General features: G+C 38.2%; 1 pseudogene; it reads right to left on the bottom strand.

Moving 5' to 3' along the window:
• Positions 1–2,698: 2,698 nt before the first annotated feature.
• The window catches only part of LOC110291820, a 162,011-nt pseudogene continuing 153,739 nt past the window's right edge, over positions 2,699–10,970 (bottom strand).

Here is a 10,970-nt window from a genome sequence, read left to right as displayed (position 1 = left end):
AATCAGTTTTAGGAATTATGAAATCATACATTTATCCACACAGCATTACCATGTAAGAGTACATCTTCATGTAAATCTTCAGAAAATATGTCCAATATGGTGAGCTAAATGCCCAGGAATCATTAGCCTATATAATAGTGTCAGAAACAAGACATCTCAGTGGCAAGTGGCTATCCTGTGATGAAGTCTCTTTGGACCTTGTCTCAGAGCTCACCTATCACAGACCATGCAAAATGGTGGGCCATCTCTTGAAAAGTCACTTATATGCCTTTAGACTTTCTTAGATGGCTTCTGACCCAGTATCTTTTCAGTTTCCTTTTTCCCTCAGCAATTGAGGCATTTATTAATTTTAATTTTTGTTTCAGTTATATTAACATGCATTTGCATATTATTAAACTGTGCAAAGATAATTATAATTGTTCTTTGATATTATTTGAAAGTTCTTCAAATCATTCTCATTTGGATCCAACAGTATTGGATTAGTAAACTATGAGTAAAACATGTTATCTTGATTTTTTTCCTGCTACTTTTGTTTTTGCTATATGTAAAATATATGTATATATTATGTATATATGTATACATACTTATGTATGTACACATACATATCATATGTATACTATATATATTTAGACATTTATAAATTTATAATATATCCAAGTATATAGAAAAAGTGGATTTAACAAATACCTATGCATCATATTTGATTTAATTACTTTTCTTTTACATGTTAATTTTAAAATTATTCTATATATGTCCTAATTGAGTCACTCTGTTATTTCAGGAATAGGTCCTCATAGGCCATAGAGTATTATGCTTTAATATTTTTGTTGATTTTTCTGTGATAAAATAGAGAATGATTCATCTTTATTTACTGTTGAATATTTTTGTCACTGTCCTATGGGGTTGGTAACCTCTTCAGCTCCTTCAGTCCTTCTCCAACCTAACTCCTCTATTGAGGTCCCTGCACTCAGTCTGATGGTTGGCTGTGGGCACCCATATCTGTGTTGGTCAGGCTCCGAGAGAGCCTCTCAGGGGACAGCCATACCAGACTCCTGTCGGCAAGAGCTTCTTGGCATCAGTTATAGTGTCTGAGTTTGATGTCTGAACATGAGATGGATCCCTAGGTGGAGCAGTCTCTGGATGGTTTGTCCTTAAGTCTCTGCTTCATTCTTTGTCCCTGCATTTCCTTTAGACAGGAGCAATTTTGGGTTAATATTTTTGAGATAGGTGGGTGGCCCTATCCCTCAACCAGGGGCCATGCCTAACCTGTGGATGTGGTCTCTACAGGTTCTCTCTCCCCTCTGTTGTGTACTTCAGCTAATCTCATTTATCTTTATCACTGTATGAAAACTGGCATGCCCTTTGTGCATATAAATATTCTCACCTTATTACAATATTACTACTGGTATCTATCAATCTTTTAGAACTTATCAGTCACAATAAATAACATTAAATGGGAAGGGTAAAGAAAATGGATTCTCTTAAGTAATGTCTAATACTAGAAAAAATAAATAACTTTCTCAAACATACACAGTAATCTTTGTTATATCCCCAATTCAAATAATTGTTGTGTTCTATAAACTTATGATTCTTTGAAATGTTTGGATTACATCATTAGCTAAATTCTTACTTTGTAAATGTGCTATAGATTAATAGGTTTATTTTTAACTGACTGTTGTACTTCCAGCTTATTTTCAAGCCTAAGCAGGAAAGCAGTGGTGATGTTAGGAGTGACATAGCTCCACTAATTGCATCCTCTATGTTGTCATGTGTATGCAATTTCTAAGCTGTGAGGCATAAATGAGTTCATTATCTCTTTCCCGGCCATGTTTACAAGGATGTAAGTTAAAGACAAAATCTATAGGTGAAAATCACTGGACTAGTAAAGGCAATGCTGTACTATCCACATGTCCTGGATAAGAAGCATTTAGTTTTCTGAGAATTAGTTCAGGGTAAACAGGATCCTTTTAATATACTTTTAGGAAGTAAATGAAGTTACCAAACTTGAACAGATGTTTTGATAGATATATAAATATGACTTCTACTCTCCTGATGTCATTGTCATCTCAGAAGCTCACTGCTGAATAGCTCACCTTTTCTAGTTCTTTCTGAACTCTGGCTGGCAGGTTTGACTCAGCTGTTCTGACTTAAAACTCCTCTCCAACGTGACTATCAGCTTCTCTCTGATTCTGACTTAATTGCTCTGCCAGGAGTCATTCTAACTTTGACAATCTGTTCTAATTTTCTGGTTCCCTCCCATTTTCTGGCTTGTTCTGTCTTTACCTGCAACCTGTTCTTGTCAAACTTCCCCCAAGTATATCGGCCTCCCCCTCTGCTCTACTTCTGCAGCTCTCATATAAGTCATCTTTGTCTAGTTTGTTCTCCTTAGAGTTGGGTGTATCCTATCTCTGACTCATTCTGTTAAATCTCTCCCTGATCTGTCAATTTTTTCTGCCCCTCAATGAGATGACACTTTCAAACATGGCGGCTTCCTTCTACAAACTAAATTTATATATAATGTTGTGTGTACTAAGGGCATGTCTGTATTCCAGCCAGAGGGATTAAAGGTATGTGGTATGTCTTCATTTCCAGCTAGATCAAACATACCTAGAAGGTATTTATAGGTATTTATAGTGATCCCTTGCCAGAGCAGTCATATTCCAGGATTAAAATTCCTCTACAGGGACATGTACACATTTCACTGCATATCCTTGGGAAGTATTTGATCTTTAGTCAGATAGGCATATCAACCTAATTGTCATCTTCCTTAAGAAAACTGAACTGTGTTCATACTCTTGATGATATGCCATAAAAGTATCAATCTCCTGTAAATAGGGGTAAATAAAGGCTTGTGCCTTAATTTTATCTTTGTATTCTGAATCATTCTGCAGCTAAAATTATATAATAAATACCAATGAGGTGATATATTTTAAACAAGATAATTGGAAAAAAAATTTTAATAACCTGGGATAAATTATAACACTGAAACCATAGTGATTATTCTCATAATAATTATATCTTTTTTTAGAGATCTATGAATGTTTCATTCCACTTTCAGCACTGGAAAAATGATGTACTCTTTTATGCTCAGTCATTCACATATATATATATATATATATATATATATATATATATATATATATCAACCTAACAACTAATATAATCAAGAGAGTAATAGTGAATGGCAAGACTATCTTGTTTAGAATGGTATTTAGCTTAATTTCTTTGTGAATATCTGTGACAGAACATTATTAGCTAATACATTTTTTTCTGAAACATGCTATACTCTTATATCGAAAGTGCTTGGATTGTAGTCTTGAGCCAATGGTAAATGTACCCACCCTGTAACAATCCATTTTTAAAATATGTTAATCAAAATATAAAGAAGCAATGAAAATAATAAAATGCCAATGACAAATTTTACATATTATATGGATAGTTACTACTGTAGAAGCTTTCTAAGATGTATACATTTACATATGTAAAAAAGAGTTTAAAGGTCATTACCATATAACAGGGTGATAATGCCCTTATTAAAATATCTACAGACTCCTTTGGAGTTATTGACTAGGTATGCCCCTTAGATGTCCAGACATTATAGCCTTTTACCAAGGCGCTTGGTAACTATCCAGAACTTAATGGTGAGATCATATTGGTATAGACACCATATGCCTGAGTCATAGAATGTGGAGAGAACCAGCTGGTACTGACCTGGAGCCTTTATAGCCCTACTAGCTAGAGCCCATATTGTAGGAAGGTGATATGTACTCTATTAGAAGAGAAAAGTAATCAGCATTACCCAGCTATGAACTATGAAGTCCACCATAATAACTCCCCCAAAAGGACCTGAATAGTAGTATCACTCAAGTGTTACAAGAATGAGCAACCATTTTCTGATTGGATTTGAGACTTGTTCCACAAGGTAGAACCCATACCTGGCTGCATTTTCATGGACAAAATCCTGTGTCTGTACTGGTCACATCCCCTATGTGGGTCTGCATACCAGGTGCTATCCTTAGGGATCTGAGGGGCTCTGGCCCAGCCTGAGTGTCCAAAGGGCTGCAACTATCTGAGGGGCATGTGTGCAGCAGGTGTCTAGAAGCCAAGGTCAGGGCCACTGAGGAGAAAGTGACTGTAGTTGGCCTGAGAAGCTTCTAGCAATAAAAGCTTCAGGAGAGAATTCTCTTTTCCAAGGTGTAACGGCTCCATAAGACACTCTCAGATGGTCTTTGATGAAATAACTCATGTACTTTATTCATTGTAGGTAGATAGGTTCTTATATATACTTTAGGCTGGGTTGGAGTCTAAAAGCAGATGCTTTCTATTGGTTTGATCTGAGAAGTTAAGGACACCTGATCTGCACGTGGAAAGGTGCTGCTCCATGACTGATTGTCACAGTCTTTTCCATGGGGTGTCAGAGTCACATGTTTCAGGAGAGGAACCTGACCAGGAGTGGACTAAATGCTTATGGTTCTCAGATATGAGAATTACCAGGCTTTCTGAATCCATTCAACCGTACCAAGAATTCTGTATGGTGGCACTGTCCACTGCCCCACTGACCAAGAGGAGGCCTTACTATTATTATTCTACTAAGTGAATATAGTATTAAACTGACTTGTAATGCCTTATTGCTATACCGATAGAGTAGTGTATCTGTAAACACGCATCAGAGAATCATATCCTTTCAGTAAATAGTAATTTACACATACACCCTCAACTAGTCAGCAAGCAGAGAATAAGAGACTAAAGAACATTCAGCTATAAATCGGACATCTGCATACATCTCCTTGGTTCAAATATCTTCATGATAGGGGAGTCAGGAAGAAAGAGCAGAAGTTTTGAATGACTACCAGGAACTAGAGTCTTCAATACAGAGCAGAACAGCTGCACATATGAGCTTGCAGTCATTATAACAGCATGCACAAAATTTATACCAGCTCAAAAGACAAAAAATCTCAGGATGGAGAGGGGAAGTGGACACAAAATCCCACCTCTGAGAAACAGTTGGCAACTGATTTGTGCTGGGAGATGAACAGTCATTTTCCATTAATAGTTTGGCCTCTGGTAGATCCTCCACATAAGGATGTAAATTCACACATCTTGGATACATAAACAAAAGAAATTGGACTTGGAATTTTAATAAAAGAAAATCATGAGGAAACAACATTGAATGGTAGAAAGGGGAAGATGGATATAGAATGTTCGGGAAGAGGATGCATGAGTATGACATGAACAAAATATATTATATGAGATTCTAAAGAAACGAATACAAATTTAAATACTAAGTAAACTGACAAGAAAGATTACATTTAAAAATATTACTTTTACACATGCTATGAATCTTTGTGGTGTGGTGTGATGAAAATATTCAGAGTAATTTATGAAGTTCACAAGAACCTAAAAAGACTTGGAATGTTCACTGTGCAGCTATTGTTTCTTACCAAAAATAAGAAGAGTTCTGAGTTTATAGGTATGAGACTTCTCTTTCCTTTTCTCTTTCTGGTCCTATACACTACAGGAGAGAAATTGGAGGGGCTCTCTTAAGCATAATTATTTAGCAACACAAGCTTCTATCGAAGTGCCATCTACACCCATGGCTGCATTTGATACTGCTCTTCAGGAAATTCCAAATATGCAAAGTGTTCTCAAGGTTAAGCTCTCATTAAAGGATTTACACAAAATGAGAGAATTCCTTGAAATATTATTGTCACATCCCAAGAAGAAAAAATGTTCTCCCCAAGAGAACATTTCCAGACCCCTTGATCACACCCCCCCCCCCAGTGGCTTTGGAATTGAAAATTTCTAAATAAAATATATTGTCTCAGAAGGATAGGGGAGGGAACCACAGTGACACTGGTACCAAATCTGAGACAGAGTCATAATGCACTTTTTTTAGTGAGAGCAAGAGTGATTCCTAAGTGAGTTAGCACATGCTATTAGTGCTTAAAGCACAATGATATTTTGTTTCAATTTAACCATCTTCTTTTACATGGAAATATAGAAGGAATTCAAAATCTATGTGAAATCCAATATTGAGAACATGCTCAGTAGCTTACTTCCCAGAAAAAAAAAATGAAGATTTGAATATAGATGTTTAGCACCAAAGTACTACTAGACTTAGGGACTGATATCTCTAACCCAAGACTAATGAGAAAAGTTAACCAGCCATTTTTTGGAGCAGAGTTAACAAGCAGCAAGCTGAGTGCAGAAAAAAAATGGGATGTGTCTGAAATTTTTTTCTGCAACAAAATATAAGGAATTCAGTAAGTCTTATTATGCAAATTACAAAGTAGATTATATATAACTTTAGAGCTCCAGTCTATGCATTTTTTTCTTTATAATAATACTTAACTGCTTTGGAGGTTCCTAATAAAAATAATGGAAGGTACAAAATTCAAAGACCCACTTTTTTGCACACACAAGATTCCCCTAAAAACAATAAACTGGGATCCATAATATATACAGAGAAGACCTGGTGCATGCTGCTTCAGTGTCTGTAAGTTCATATGAGCTTTGCTCATGTTGATTTAGAAGGCATTGTTTTCTTGATGTTCTCCATCCCCTTTGGATCTTCTACCTGTTAGAACAACTAAGATCATCAAAACAAGGGACAATTCATGCTGGCAGGAATGTGAGTCAGAAGAACATTCATGCTGGTTGGTATGAAAAAATCATACAGCCACTATGGAAATCAAAATTAGTGTGGTGGTTCCTCAGGAAAATGGAAATTAATCTACCCCAAGATCTAGCTATACAACTTTTGGGTACCCAAAAGGTGTTTCATCCTATCACAGACACTTGCTCAACCAGGTCCTTTGCTGCTCTATTCATAATGGCCAGGAAGTGGATAAAATGTGGTAGATTTACACAATGGAGTATTACTCCACCATAAATAAATTTACATCATGCAGAAGGCCTAGGTTAGACCAACGTAGGCTCCCTGATTGTTGGTTCAATGTCAGTGAGTGATTCTAAATCCAGGTTTATTCATTTTGTGGGTTTTCTTATGGTGCCCTTGACCATTCAAGCTCCTACAGTCCTTCCTATCTCTTTTCCACAGGATTCACGGAGTTTCACCTAATGTTTGGCTGTAGGTCTCTTTCTGTTTCCATCAGGTGCTGGATGGCGCCATCTCTGATGGTGATTATGCCCTGCCCCTGTCAATGTTTATAATGGAATAACATTAAAAATTATCTCTCTACATTTTTTAGGTCTTGTTTGGTTGTATCTTAGGTCACTGGGCCACCTTCCTGGCCTGATTTTTTGGTCCTTTAAGTAATGGCAGGGTTGGCCTCCCTCAAGTGGAATGGATCTCAAGTTGAACCAGTCACTGGTTGGCTACACCCTCAATTTATTATTGTTGTGTAGCTTGCTGTTTTTGTGGGTCTCCTAACAGAGTGATCAGGGGTAGTTTCTGATGCTTTTGCCTGCTTTAGGTACTTTTGTCCTCTTACTAGGTTGTCTTATTCAGCCTCAGTATGAGGAGAGAAAGATACCTAGTCTTACTGCCACTTGATATACAGTGTTTGGTTGATATTCCTAAGAGGACTGCCATTTTCTGAAGAGAAATGAAGGAGGAGTAGATGGGGAGTTGAAAGTGGGAGGATGAAGGAATGAGAGGAAAGGAGGTGTGGGAACTATGGTCAGGATATATGACAGAACGTATTATTAAAACATCAAAAGAAGAAACCTAAGAATGTGACTGGACAGCATCTGAAACCCACAGCAAAGCTTGTTTGGGCCATGGTATTCATATTTGCCTCCAAAACATACTATTTTATGTTATTTTAAACCTTTTCCATTAATGCCATCTCAAAATCAAGAAAGGGTATCCTGGTCTCATTGAGCTTGGATATACTTTCTCTGAATAGGACCTAACAGTTTGAGAATTTGTTAGATCACGTTCCAATAATGTAATGGGTCAGTTGTTCACAGGCCTGGGAAATATGTTGTACTTGATAGGGTGTAAGGCAAATGACATGAAAACAGGAATCACAGGCAAGTAGAGACACATCTCTAACAAATGTCACCTCCTCAGACAGAAGGTCTGATGGAGAGGAGGCTTCATCCCTGTCCTCATTTTCCATGGCTGCTCAGAAGTCCTGTACCAGCATTCATCATGGTGTGGAGTCCTGTGGGAAAACACATAAGTATTCTCATTCTCATGTCAGCAAGGGAGCGGGTGACTGCCATTTCGATATTAGGGATCTCACCACTGTATGAATGGAAGAGGGTTATTCCTGAGTAGGAAAGGCCAGTATTTATAGGCAGGGCTTAATCACTGATCATCCAAGGTGAGGAAGTTTAGGTGAAAGAGGGTATCTGCCAGGGTCAGGTGAGGATCACATTTGAACTCAGGAGAAGCAACCCAAGTTAGCAACTCCTTTAGAGTCCAAGTTAATGTTTCTACTCTTGCCTGAACTTGAGGGATATAGGAAACTCAAAAGTATGGCTAATCCTCCATGAGGAGGCAAACTCATTGAATTTTTGAGAGGCATAGGCAAGGCCATTATCAATGTTCAAAACCCAAGAAACACCCATAACCTACACAGCAGATTTCATAGCCTTGATGAGATGGGAGGCTTTTTCTGTCAAGGCCACAGCATAAACAAAGGAGGAGCAAGTATCTACAACAACATATGCATATGGATACTGAGTCACATCCACCTGCAAAATAGCATTGGAGAGTAACCCTCTTGGGTTGACACCTCCCCTAATTGAGTGGTGCCAATGGTGCAAATGGGGTGCAGGTGGTGCTAGTTTTTGCAAGATGTTTTGCACTATGCCATGGATAATTCCAGCAAGACCTTATGTAAGTTTTGTAGGGAAAGGTGAAATTGTTGATGCAATGCTCTCAACTGTCCCAAGAATCCCTGCTCAACAATCGTTATCATTAAGTCAGTCATCTCATTGCCCTTAGCTATGATTCCTGGCAGCCCGGAGTGTAATCCAATGTGAGAAATAGACCATGGCTGTGCCCTATTCTCAAGGGCTCCTTGAAGAAACTTCATAAGGATATATATGGGTTTATTCTGTTCTTTTATGTAGGAGAATGATAATATTTAAACAGTCTGTACTGCATATGGGCTGCCTGAAAATATATTGACTGTCTCAGCATGATAGAATTCAAAGATGCTCAGGAGCCCCAACAACTCCCCCAATTGGACTAATCCAGGGTTCAGAAGGATATAAGTAACATTCTTCAAACCTGGCCTCTGTAGTAAAAATCCCATATCTTTGTGGTACTGAAGGTGATTTCATCTGTGGAGCCTGACTCAGGAGGTTTCAGAGGAAGAGTGTTAGTATGTGGCCTAGAGACTGTTCTTATGGTATTTTGTCCTTGTTCCAAAGGTCTGCATGGGAGTTTTGGGTTGGGCAGTGATGGCACATGCCTTTAATCTCATCACTTGGGAGGCAGAAGCAGGTAGATTTCTGAGTTGGAGCTCAGCCTAGTCTACAGAGTGAGTTCCAGGACAGCCAGGGCTACACAGAGAAACCCTGTCTAAGAAAAACAAACAAACAAACAAACAAACAAACAAAAGAGTTTGAATTAATTACATTAGCAGAGGAAATTTCAAAACAGTCGTGTACTAATTCTGTTGTATGGCTGTTCGTGTTCACTCTTCTTATGGAGATTGATAATGAAAAGGAAAAAATATGTACAATGTGAAGAGAAAGCAGGCACCAGATATTCTAAAATAATTAAAGAAAAGCCTAGTGCTAAGTATAATAAAGGGTGTGATGACCTCAATGTAAGACCTCGAGCAGCTAAGCTCCCAGTCTGTGAGAAGAAATTAAAGAAAAATAAGAAGGAATTAAAGGAAGTGTTAGGGTTAGGTGTAGTGGCATACACCTTTAATCCCAGAACCCAGGAAGAAAAGAGAAGCAGATCTCTAAATTCAAGGCCAGCCTAGATGACAGATCAAGTTTCAGGACAGTAAAATTTCAATAATGAAGGAAACAATCAAAAATAGAAAGCTGGTGAAGATGTAATTGAACAAGGGAACCATGTTCCAGCCCCAGCAAGCAAAAGAATTTGGCAGCTTTGGCCATGCAGTTCTGGCTTTAGAGTGAATGACAGAAGAAATGGATTATGAAATCTCCCTCAATGACTAAGGAAAGCCATCAAGGCCAGACATGTATCAGGAATGTCCCTACATGGAGGACTAGAGAGGCCAATGTGTGGATCTGTAAAAGTGAAATGCCAAAGTTGTGTGATATTTTGAAAAGGAGAACTGCTACCAAGATCTGGAAGCATCCCAAAAGAAAGAAGTGTCCTTTTTTTGTTTGTTTGTTTTTTGTTTTTTTTTTGTTTTGTTTTTTTGTTTTTTTGAGACAGGGTTTCTCTGTATAGCCCTGGCTGTCCTAGAACTCACTTTGTAGACCAGGCTGGCCTCGAACTCAGAAATCGGCCTGCCTCTGCCTCTGGGATTAAAGGTGTGTGCCACCACGGACTGCAAGAAGTGTCTTGAAATCAAAAATCTGAGAGTAGTTGGAGATCTAAAGATCATTTTGATATCAGACATGAAGATAAAGAGTTTGGAGTTTACCCAGTAAACCTTTAAACCTATAAGCCAACATCAATTTGATGTTCTCTTTTATATGAGTTGGCATAGTCATGGTGTCTCTTCACAGCAATAAAATGCTAAGACATCAACTTCAGGAACTGCCCCTTGACAAAATTCTGAAACTCAGCACAGGAACTGGAGAAAGATTGACTATGTTAAACTATGAGATACATAGCCATCACTAGTGGCTTAGAACCCTATGACACTCTGTGACTTTGAGTAGGTATTGAAGGAGGAAAATTACTGACCACCTGAACTCTTCACCCCAGAGTCCTACCCCTCCCATCTGGAGATTGTTCCCGGAACACTCCTGAACTCTTCACCCCAGAGTAAATTCCTGAACTCTTCAACTCAGAGTCCGACCCCCTCCCAACTGAGGACTGTTCCAAGAACATTTTTGAG

Source organism: Mus caroli, chromosome 3, assembly GCF_900094665.2.
Source record: "Mus caroli chromosome 3, CAROLI_EIJ_v1.1, whole genome shotgun sequence".
Classification (NCBI taxonomy): domain Eukaryota; kingdom Metazoa; phylum Chordata; class Mammalia; order Rodentia; family Muridae; genus Mus; species Mus caroli.
The sequence above is the reverse complement of the archived record's forward strand: the minus strand, read 5'-3'. Positions and strand labels throughout refer to the sequence as shown.